Raw genomic sequence first — 12923 nt, forward strand, 5'->3', positions numbered from 1 at the left:
TCTTTGCAACAAATTAGCATCAACACCTGTCTAATTTGGCATATTTCCCCATCAGTCAGTGTTTTTTGGGTGATGTATTTCTGCAATGCAAATCCCTCAACACTACCAATATCAGAAAAAAACTCTGTTGCTACATTACTAATGCACTAAAATATTTTAATGTTCCTCTTATGTAATAAAAATTGCATGCTTTGTGGAATGTTGATAGACCAGGAATTGGATGAGCTGTCTCACTTCGCAATTTTATCCTCCTTTATTATATGTCCTCGTTCCAAACCACTGGTTCAAGAGAGCAGACAAGGCCTTAGTTCAATGTCTCATCCAAAAGACAGCACTCTTGCTGATGAAGCCCTCCCACAGAATTGGACTAGTGTCAGCCTCAGTTTTTATGCTCACATCTGGAGAACCTACAGTAATTCAACTCAGAGGCAAGAATGTGGCCAACTAAACCACAGCTGACTATCTAAGGAGGAGTATATTGGAAGACGTAATTTAAAGCCTTACTGAAAAGCATAATTAGTTGCACATAATATACGATGCCAATTATGTCAAAAGGAATCATAATGATTTCTTTGCTTTTGTAAAGAAAATATTCTTTATGATGAGGGACTTCTTTTCTCTTCTCACATTCGGGGAAGTTTCATTAGTTCTGAGATTCTACAGTTACATTATATACTTAAACTACTGATATATTTTCTCCTTCAAATATTGCATCAGTTGAGAATCTTCTCTCCTTACTTAGGTGTTTTCCCTTAAGTCTTATTTATCACATTTACATCGAAGCATATAGTGATATGCGTTGTTTGAGTCAAATCAAATTAAAGCAGTGAGAATTGTGCTGGGAGAAGCGCACAAGTGTTGCCAAGCTTCCAGTGACAAAATAGAATGGCCACACAACTCATTACGCTAATTGTACATCTGTGGAATGTGGGAGGAAAGTAGAGCACCCAGAGGAAACCCACACTGTCACAGGGAGAACGTACAAACTCTTTACAGACAGTGGCAGGAATTGGATGCTGATTGGTTATTGCTGGCGCAGTAAAGGAATTTAACTAATTGTTACACTATCATGCTACCCCCAAACAGTAGATAAAACTGAATAGAAAAATAATTCTGATTTCTGTTAATGCTGTTATCAAAGGCAGCAGTTAACTAAGTACAAGGGTGGCACGTGGCCAAATGGTTAAGGCGTTGGACTAGTGATCTGAAGGTCGTGAGTTTGAGCCCCATCTGAGGCAGCGTGTTATGTCTTTGAGCAAGACACTTAACCACACATTGCTCCAGTCCACCCAGCTGAAAATGGATACCAGCAAAATGCCGGGGGTTAACCTCGCGATAGACTGGCATCCTATCCGGGGGGAGTCTCGTACTCTCAGTCGCCTCACGCCATGGAAACCGGCATAAGCACCGACCGGCCTGATGAGCCTTGGGACAGACTCTAACTAAATGCAAAGAAGGTCTGAACTTCAGTCCATGGTCATAGTTGAGCCTTCTTCAGTAGTAGATTGGGTATTAGAATTGATGTAGCTTGAGCCTTCTTCAGTAGTAGATTGGGTATTAGAATTGATGTAGCCTCAAAACTGTTGCAATCATTAAAAAAAGATGAAATGGGGATGGTTTTGCGATCCAAAGTCAAGAATGAGTTATAAAATTTGTTACTTACAGCCATTTTATTAAGTGTTACAAGAGCAAATGAGAAGTGTTGAGAGAAACAAAGAGTAAACCAATAGGTGGTTGTGGTATTCTCATTCCAGACTAAAGATAACAGAAATTCCATTGATAACAGTTAACCAATAAAATAGCCAGATTCAAGTAATGTGAAGAACTTCTAGAAAAATATAGAGACAACTGTATTGTACTTCCTGGAAAATTCGCTAAACAATTATACATATATACTGTAGGTGATTATATAAACATACAAGCAATCATGAGGAAGTTGGCTGGTTGGCATCCATCTGTCTCAAAGGAGAATGGGTGATCATCATCATCATAACAAGCCTGGGCAGAAGATATGGAGATCCTGAGATGCCCAGTCAAGATACACCTATCGGCATCACCATGTAGTCCAAAAGCTTATGAAGCAATATATTTGGTACCAACTTGGCTATAGGAGCTGCCAGAAGGATGTTCAATGACATCCAGCCACCTTAGGGGCTCCACTCCAAATTTGCTCCGTCTCTCCTGAGGCTGCCCACAAGGCAGTGTGACTATTTACCCTCAGCTGAGGATCTGGTTCATGAGCATCAGGGCATGTCCACACACCGGTGGGCCTGCGTGCTGTGTGTGCAGGGGCCAGACCTCCTCCCCCGTCCTCTGTAGTTCAGCCTGAGTCTGAAAGGAGTTTAGTTTCTGTGTGTTACCAGCAAGGCGGATCTATGTGAAGCTTGCTGTCAGATAGGCTATGTACTGGCAAGGCGAGACTTAAATATTCAGCTGTCCTTTTCGCGAGACTGCTAGCCAGTGGTGGAAGCTGAAAGTGAGAGCGACAAGCACTACCCACAACAATACCACACTAGATGCATCACAAAAACTATTTTGACACCATAGTTAAGCTACAAGAAAAATAACAATTCTGCAACCTAATCCAACACCTCCACTCCCTGCATTATCACTTTAACCCTCAATTCCCTTAATATTCAGAGATGTATCAACCTCTATATTGAATGAACTGAATAGAGGAGCCACCATTGCTCTCTAGGGTGAAGAATTCACCGACTGAAGAAATCTCTCTTGATTTCTTGAAACCTCAGTTACCTCAGGTTCCAGACTCCTGATTCAGAATGACGCTATTACAGCATCAGAGACGCAGTTTCAATTCCGCCGCTGTCTGTAAAAACCCTATATGTTCTCCCCATGACTTCATGGGTCCCCTCCGGATGCTCTGGTTTCCTCCCACATTCCTAAGATGCACAAGTTTACTAAGTTAATTGGTTCCATAGGTTAATTGGGCAGCAAAGGCACGTTAGACTGGAAGGGCCAATTACCGTACTGATTCTCCAAATAATAAAAATATAACCACACTGTCAAGCCTCATAATATTTTTTAAAAATTTCAATGTGATCTCCTCTCATTCTTCTAAACCCTCGAGAGTACAGGTTGAGTCTACTAAATATCTCTTCATATTGGCAAAAAAAAGGAACATAATCCCAGAGAAATAAATTAGGAATCTAGGTCCTAATCACTTAATTCTTAGTGGAATGTGCACATGTATGGACAACTAGAAAAGAATCGACTGGTTTAACTGTTAAGCCGTCACATTTACAATTGTCTGCCTTTAATCATATCCAGTAAAACACATTAAGTACATTCATATAGGACAACTGACAAAGGTGTTTCCAACGACATAATTAGGCAGAATACTCCTTCAGGAAAGGAGAAGTTCAAAAATGAAAAAAAAATCTTATTTCCTGTTCAAAACATCTGAAATATTAATTGCTCCTTTTTCAGATTTATTTGTAGGAGGTACATGTGTGCCCTCTGCTGGTCGTTAGAAATAACAATTTGGAAACTCATTCCTTCTGTAAGATTCCAATATATTGCAGAGGGGTGATCTGGGAATACAGATCCATAATTCCTTGGAAGTGATGTTACAGGTAGATAGGGTTTTAAAGAGAACTTTTCGCACAATGGCCCTCATAAATTAGAGTACTGAGTACAGGAGTTGGAATTTTAGAGGTTGGTGATGCCGAATTTGGAGTATTGTGTGCAGTTTTGGTCACCTACTTATAGGAAAAACATGAATAAGATTGGAAGGCCACAGAGAAAATTTGCAATGATGTTGTCAGGACTTGACCTGGGTTACAGGGAAAGGTTGACTAGGTTAGGATTTTATTCCCTGGACCGTGGGAGAATGAGGGGAGATTTGACAGATCTATACAATATTGAGAAGTATAGGTAGGGTTAATGCGTGTAGGCTTTTGCACAGAGTTCATAGGTTAATAGACAATAGACAATAGGTGCAGAAGTAGACCATTTGGCCCTTTGAGCCTGCACCACCATTTTGAGATCATGGCTGATCAACTACTATCAATACCCAGTTCCTGCCTTGTCCCTATATCCCTTGATTCCCCTATCCATAAGATACCTATCTAGCTCCTTCTTGAAAGCATCCAGAGAATTGGCCTCCACTACCTTCCGAGGCAGTGCATTCCAGACCCCCACAACTCTCTGGGAGAAGAAGTTTTTCCTTAACTCTGTCCTAAATGACCTACCCCTTATTCTCAAACCATGCCCTCTGGTACTGGACTCTCCCAGCATCTGGAACATATTTCCTGCCTCTATCTTGTCCAATCCCTTAATAATCTTATATGTTTCAATCAGATCCCCTCTCAATCTCCTTAATTCCAGCGTGTACAAGCCCAGTCTCTCTAACCTCTCTGCGTAAGACAGTCCAGACATCCCAGGAATTAACCTCGTGAATCTACGCTGCACTTCCTCTACAGCCAGGATGTCCTTCCTTAACCCTGGAGACCAAAACTGTACACAATACTCCAGGTGTGGTGAAATATTTCAGCAGAACCGGAGGGGGAACTTTTTCATTCAGAAGGTGGTGTGAGTATGGAACGTGCTGCCAGTGGAAGTGGTGTATGTGGGTTCGGATTTGGATAAATATATGGATGGGAGTGATATGGAAGGATATGTTCCAGGTGCAGGTCAATGTGATTAGGCAGAATAGCAGTTTGGCACAGACTAGATGGGCTGAATGGCCTTCTGTTAATAGTTCAGTTTTAGGGATATGCAGGTCGCTATTGTAGTGAGTAGTTATTGTCTATCTCTAAGAATGCCAGTTGTGTAGGCAGTGGTGAAAGGCTGTCTTGAACTGCTGCAATGTTTTAGTGGTACTTTTGTACTTGTTAAGGAAGCTCCAGAGTCTAGACCCAGTAATGATAAAGGAGCCACAGCATATTCCAGAGTTCGAATAGTGTGTCTTTGAGACAAACTTGCAAGTAGCAGTGCTTCCTTGTTCAAGTCAAAGTAAATTTATTATCAAAGTACCTACATATATGTCACTATCTTAAGATTAATTTTCTTGCGGGTATTTACAGGAAAATTGAGAAATTTAGAATTTATGAAAAACTATACATAGACAAAGACTGATAAACAACAAATAAGAAGAAATAATACTGAGTTCATGAGTTGTTGAGTCCTTGAAACTGAGACTGTAGGTTGTCAAATCAGTTCAGAGTTGAGTGAAGTTATCCATGCCGGTTCAGGAGCCTGATGGTTATTGGCTGGGACCTAAGGCATCTGTACCTGCTTGCCAATTGTAGCAGTGAGAAGAGAGCATGGCTTGGATGATGAGGGTCCTTGATGGTGGATGCTGCATTCTTGTGGCAGCACTCCTTGTGCTGTAAATTGTGCTCAATGAAGGGGAAGACTTTGCCTGTGATGGACTAGACGGTATCCACCACTTTTTTTTAGCCTCTTCTGTTCCTGGGCATTACCAGGCCAGACCAGTTAGGATATGGTCCACTCAGCATCTATAGAAGTTTGTCAAAGTTTTAAGTGACATGCCAAATCTATGCAAACTTCTAAGAAAATGGAAGAGCTGCTGTGCCTTCTTTGTGATGGCATTTCTGTGTTAGTCCCAGGACAGATTGTCTGATATGGGAATTTAAAGTTACCTACCCTCTTCACCTCCAAAGAAGACTGGCTCATGGATGTCCAGCTTCTTCCTGTGGCTCTCTAGCTTTGCTGACATTGAGTGTTGTTCCTGCTCCCCTTGTCTTTCTCGGCAGTAAGGGCCACATGTTTTGGGAGGTGCTGGCAGATCTCTGAACTGTATTTTATCAGTATTCCATAGTACAGTTACTGGGTAGTGTAGGTGGAGGCAGTGAACCGAGTTCCAGTCAAGCAACTGCCTTGCCCTGAATAATGAGTAATGCGTGCAGCTATACTAATCCAGGCAAGTGAAGAGTATTCCATGACACTCTTGGCTAGACCATTAGAGATGATGGAGAGGCTGTACAGAGCTACACAGAGCGCTGGTATTTGAAAAGCAAAAAAAAAACCTGGAAAAGTGAATTAAAAACAGAAAATGCAGCCAGCAACTGCAGAGGAAAATGAGAGACAGCCTTTCTACCTGATGACTTTTCTTCAAAGTTAAGGGGAAGTAGAATTTGCTATCATTTGCTATCATTAATTTGCAGAGAACTTCTGGGGGATGGGCAGTGTAGATGCAGGTGTGGTGAACTACATATACCTGTCTGGACACCCCCCCCCCCCCCCCGCTGACTGCTCCTGTGGCTCCTCCCACAGACACCTGTATAAAGGCGATTGGAGGCACTGCTCCTCCCTCAGTCTCCAGGATGCAGTGTGGTGGTCTTGTTCTTTCTTCCAGCCAATAAAAGCCTATATCTCGCCTCACGTCTCCAAGAGTTATTGATGATGCATCAGCAGGGTAGGTTCTATTGGTGGAAAAAATGGTAAGAAAGTCTCTGATAAGGTAGAGACTAATTCAGATGGAAAGGTGGTGGTACCACCTGAGAAAAGTTGGCGAGAGTTGTTAATCATGAATGATCATGCTGGAGGAGATAAATAAGAGGGTGTAAAAAAGAGGTGTATCAGCAATGTTGGAACCTCCTGATACACCGAGGAAAGAAAAACACCACAGATGCTGGAAATCTAAATAAAACACCGAATGGCATAAACACTGAGATGGCCAAGCAGCAGCTAAGGAATTAATGTTTTATTAATGTTAATAAGCTATGAAACAGATTACACTGCTGGCATTTAGGGCAGCAATGAAAGTCCTCCATCTACTGTGGTATTCAGGGCTTCCTTCATCATGTCAGTAGCTTCCTCTCAATTCTTACTGCTGGCTGGTACACAAGTACCGAGCTGAAACCCAGAAATACCATTGCACTAAGAAATAAAAGGTATATTGCTGTTTCTGTAGCAATTTTGTTTTACCAGTCAGGGTTGTTAGTCCTGAGCTAAATTTCCAAACCTGGAGGACTGGTGGACCACTCTTAGTCTAGCCTCTACCCTTTGACCTGTTTGGCTCGGGTGACCCTACCAAGAGCCAGAGCATAAAGTCCGGACTCCTCTCAGCATAGTTCTCCAGGTCATTGAGACACGCAATCCTCCAAACCATGACAAGGTTGTGCTCCTCTTGGAGGAAACAGAATTACATCAACTCAGAACTTACAATTTAGAAAGGCTGGTTATTGGATATTTTTGGACTCAGTGTTCTGTCAGGAGGTGGCATATGCTGAGAAGGAAGATGCGATTCAAGCTCACTCTGTTGACAGTCTTGGCAGTGTAAAATGAGAATGGCAGAGTGTATTAAGATGACAGTCAACTGGAAATACAGGGTCACATTTGCAAAGTGAATTCAAAATGTATCATCCAACATCATGTCTAGCTGGGACCTGGCCAGTTGTGAGATGCTTCGTGTGAAAAGATCTCACTACTCTTGGGTTATAACAAACTCATTTTGTAGTAAAGATAATCATTATGTATCTTTTTATGATGGGTGGGGTTTAATTAATTGAAGGCTGGCACTGCATGTCATGTGCCTAACCAAATTTTTTGTTTGTGTCATAGTTTCACCATCCCTGCCCGACACTAGTGCATTAAGACTACTTTACGATGGTATCATCACAGGGGAGGGGCCATCCAAATCACCTTGTACATGTGGATCTTCAGTGGTTTGTGTACTTGCAGACTCTGGCACATTTAAACATCAGCACCCCATACACTAAGCATTAATACAGTATATACAAGTAGTGTGATCACTCAAGTCACGTATGATGTAAGGGGTTGTCTACTGGTGAGGCCGCCTTCATTGCCACGGGACTTAATCGAAGATGTTAGAGTAGATTCCTTTAAAGGAAAGTTCAAGGTTCAATGTAAATTTATTACCTTGTGATTAATCAACTTACAGGCAGCCACAAAACAAAGAAACAACTGAACCCACAAAATCCTCCACGCAACCAAGACAGACATATATCCAATGTGCAAATAAAAAAAGTAAACAAATAATACACAGAATACGAACCACAGACCTCTAAGAGGACCACAACCTCGTCATGATTTGCAGGCTTGCGTGCCTCAATGACCCAGAGAGCTGTGCAGGCTGGAATCAGGGTTTATGCTTTGGCTCTTGGTGGGGTCACCCATGCTCATCAGGTCAAAGGGTAAAGGTCAGACTAAAAATCATTCACTAGTACTCCAGGTTCAGGGGTTTAGCTCAGGGCTAACAACCCGGACTGGTAAAACAAAACTGCTATGGTAACAGCAATGAGGGATCTATTGGAGTCTATTATTAAGGATGAAGTTTCAGGGTACTTGGAGACCAATGATAAATTAAGTCGAAGTCATCATGGTTTCTGTAAAGAGAAATCTCGCCTGACAAATCTATTAGAGTTCTTCGAAGTAGCAGCAAGCGGAGTGGAGAAAGGAGAGGCAGTGGATGTCATTTACTTGGATTTTCAGAAGGCGTTTGATGAGGTGCCACACGAGGTTGCTTAAGATAAAATCCAATGGGCAATACAAGAAAGATGCTGGCATGGGTAGAGGAATGGCTGACAGGCAGGAGGCAGCTAGTGGGAATAAAGGGGGCCTTTTCTGGTTGGTTGCTAGTGACTACTGGTGTTCCTCAGGGGTCAGTGTTGGAACCACTACTTTTCACATTGTTTGGCATTGATTTAGATAATGGAATTGATGGCTTTGTGGCAAAGTTTGTGGATGATACGAAGATAGATGGAGGGGTAGGTGGTGCTGAGGAAGCAATGCGATTGCAGCAGGACTTGGACAAAATGGAAGCATGGGCAAGTGTCAGATGGAATAGTGTTGGGAAATGTATGATAATACATTTAGGTTAAAAGGAACAATAGTGCAGACTATTATCTGAATGGGGAGAAGGTTCAAACATCAGAGGTGCAGAGGGAATTAAGAGTCCTCATGCAAGACTCCCAGAAGGTTAACTTACAAGTCGAGTCTGTAGTAAAGAAGTCGAATGCAATATAGACATTTAGTTCAAGGGAAATAGAATATGAAAGCAAGGAGATAATGCTGAGCCTTTATAAGACACTAGTCAGACTGCACTTGAGTATTGTCAACAGTTTTAGGCCCCATATCTCAGAAAGGATGTGTTGTCATTGGAGAGAGTCCAGAGGAGGTTCACAAGGATGATTCCAGGAATAAAGGGGTTAACATGAGGAGCATTTGGTAGCTTTGGGCCTGTACTCACTGGAATTTAGAAGAATGCAGGAGGTCCCATTGAAACCTACCGAATGTTAAAAAGACTAGATAGGGTGGATGTGGAGAGGATGTTTCCTATGGTGGGTGTATCCAGAACTAAAGGACACAGCCTCAAAACTGAGGGGTGACCCTTTAGAACAGAAGGAAGGAGGAATTTTTTTTGGCCAGAAAGTAACAAATCTGTGGAATGCTTTGCCACAGACTGCAATGGAGGCCAAGTCTGTGGGTATATTTAAGGTGGAAGTTGATCGTTTCCTGATCGGTCAGGGCATCAAAGGATGTGGCGAGAAGGCAGGTGTATGGGGTTGAGTTGGATCCAGGATCAGCCATGATGGAATGGCGGAGCAGACTTGATGGGTTGAATGGCCTAATTCTGCTCCTATGTCTTATGGAATCCTTCTACATCCCAGTGTCCAAGGACAAATTGAGACATTGGACCTCTATTGCTGCCCTAAATGCCAGTGGCGTAACAGGCAGTAAGGGAACCGCAGAGTCCCTGAAAGCAAGTCCACGGTCACAGAGCCAAATGAAGCCAGTCCAGGAGTCCAATGGCTGTAGGCACATCAACTTACGTTCTCAATATTATTTATTATTATTTTGTTTTTCTTTTTTTATTTGCAGAATTTGTCATCTATTTCACCTTGGCTATTTGTCTGTCTTTGTACGTAGCTTTTCATTGATTCTGTTGTATTTCTCTGTTCCACCGTGAGCACCCACAAGAAAATGAATCTTCAGGGTAGCATAAGGTGACATATATGTACTTAAATAAATTTATTTGGAGCTATACTATGTTCCAGACACTGGACTCACATTTTTCAACATTACATCTCCCATGTTCTCTCCCACTCAACTTGCCATATTCATGAGGCCCCTTTACATGCTCCACCCATTGGTTGCCCTTGTCCATCCTTCTAGTTTAGAGGAGTTGTCCATCTGAAGAAAAGTCAAACATTGAGTACCCATCTTTGCTTCCATTGCCTTTTGAGGAAAAGTTGCAAAAGACTAAATTTAGTCTAAATTACACTAGCCATTTACACTAAAGGAGGTGGCCCTGGAAATTGCAGATACATTGGTAATCATTTTCCAGTGTTCCTTAGATTCAGGATCAGTTCCTGAGGATTGGAGAATGGCTAATGTTATCCCACTTTTTAAGAAAGGAGGGAGGGAGAAAACAGAGAACTATTGACCTGTCAGCCTGACATCGGTGGTGGGAAAGATGCTAGAGTCCATTATTAAGGATGAAATAGTGGCATATCTAGATAGCAGTGATAGGATTGGGCCGAGCCAGCATAGATTTACCAAGGGTAAATCATGCTTGACTAATCTGTTGGAGTTTTTCGAGGATGTAACCAGGAAGTTAGACGGGGGGAGATCCAGTGGATGTAGTGTACCTCAATTTTTCAGAAGGCATTTGATAAGGTCCCACATAGAAGATTGGTGGGTAAAATCAAAGCTCAGGGCATCAGGGGAAGGCATTGACATGGATAGAAAACTGGTTGGCGGATAGAAAGCAAAGGGTAGCGGTGAATGGGTGTTTCTCGGAATGGCAGGTGGTGACTTGTGGGGTGCCACAGGGCTCGGTATTGGGACCACAGCTGTTTACCATTTACATTAACGATTTGGATGAAGGCATAGAAAATAACATCAGCAAATTTGCTGATGATACTAAGCTGGGTGGCAGTGTGACATGTGATGAGGATGTTAGGAGAATTCAGGGTGACTTGGATAGGCTGGGTGAGTGGGCAGATACTTGGCAGATGGCGTTTAATGTGATTAAGTGTGAGGTTATCCACTTTGGGAGTAAGAACAGGAAGGCAGATTATCTGAACGGTGTAGAGTTGGGTAAGGAAGAAATACAAAGAGATCTCAGAGTCCTTGTTCATCAGTCACTGAAGGTGAATGAGCAAGTGCAGCAGGCAGCGAAGAAGGCTAATGGAATGTTGGCCTTTATTACAAAGGGAATTGAGTACAAGAGCAAGGAAATCCTCTTGCATTTGTACAGAGCCCTGGTGAGACCACACCTGGAGTATTGTGTACAGTTTTGGTCTCCAGGGTTAAGGAAGGACATCCTGGCTGTAGAGGAAGTGCAGCGTAGATTCACGAGGTTAATTCCTGGGATGTCTGGACTGTCTTACGTAGAGAGGTTAGAGAGACTGGGCTTGTACACGCTGGAATTAAGGAGATTGAGAGGGGATCTGATTGAAACATATAAGATTATTAAGGGATTGGACAAGATAGAGGCAGGAAATATGTTCCAGATGCTGGGAGAGTCCAGTATCAGAGGGCATGGTTTGAGAATAAGGGGTAGGTCATTTAGGACAGAGTTAAGGAAAAACCTCGTCTCCCAGAGAGTTGTGGGGGTCTGGAATGCACTGCCTCGGAAGGTAGTGGAGGCCAATTCTCTGGATGCTTTCAAGAAGGAGCTAGATAGGTATCTTATGGATAGGGGAATCAAGGGATATGGGGACAAGGCAGGAACTGGGTATTGATAGTAGTTGATCAGCCATGATCTCAAAATGGCGGTGCAGGCTCGAAGGGCCAAATGGTCTACTTCTGCACCTATTGTCTATAAATGAGTAAAATATGCAATATCAAGTGGATGAATCAATTATGCTAATAATTGACTTAAGGAGCAGAGGGGCACTTCTCAACTCAAATAACCAACATCAAATCTAAACCTCACTGACAAATAGGCTACCAGGGTGAATGAAAATTACTCAGTAAACTCAGGTTAAATCACAGAATGGTTTGTCCATTGATCAAGTCATAGCATAGTATCAAAATATTCAGATTCATAAAATTTGATATTAGCACAAAGATCATCCAAGTGCTGTTAAAATTACAAACATTAGCAAAAGTCTAGACTAAAAACATTCTCTGTGGTTGTTCCTTCATCACTTCTTGAGCTGAGTGTTACAATCAGCTCAAAACTTATCCCAATTCAATTTTTCCCAGAAAGTGTATAGTTATTGAAAATATGATCACTCTGCAAACACTTTGCTTCCCAGAGGTGGTGCATGTCATTTGCTGATCCAGTTAACCACATCATCCAAATAGATGATAAACAGACCCAGCATCAATCCCTGTTACACTCCACTGGTCACAGAGGCAACTCCCTCACTCTCTAGCTTCTCCCACAAAGCCAATGTCTAATCCAAGTTATCTCGCGAGTGCCAAGCAACTGAACTTTCTTGACCAACCTCCCATGTGGGATCTTGTCAAATGCCCAAGGTCCACTGCCTTGCCTTTATCAACTTTCCTGATAACTTCCTCAAAAAAAACTCTATATAGTTGGTTAGACACAACCTTCCTACAACAAAGCTATGCTGACTATTCCTAATCAGTCCCTGTGTGGTACCTTGGAATATCTTCAATAACTTTCCCATTCTTGATGCCTCAATCAGAATCTCTGGTCAAAGATTTTGATTGAACATACCGTGGGTTTGCATCCTTCAAAAACTAAATGAATGTTTTCTATTCCTCCACCCACAAGGAAAAAGCAACTGGATTGAACACAAGAAAATGGTCAAATAACAAGTAAACAAATTAGAAATGCAAGCAGTGCAGGCTAGTGCTACCAAGCTGCAGGGAACACAGGACTTGGGTGGAGTTTACTTATTTCTCCCATGTCCTGAAGGTAGCAATTTGTTATAAGTTTGGCAGCAAACCATCAACGAACAGCAAGAATACAGTGGAAGGATTGGGACCTAATGGGA

The sequence above is a fragment of the Hemitrygon akajei genome, chromosome 22 (assembly GCF_048418815.1).
Source record: "Hemitrygon akajei chromosome 22, sHemAka1.3, whole genome shotgun sequence".
Taxonomy (NCBI): Eukaryota; Metazoa; Chordata; class Chondrichthyes; order Myliobatiformes; family Dasyatidae; genus Hemitrygon; species Hemitrygon akajei.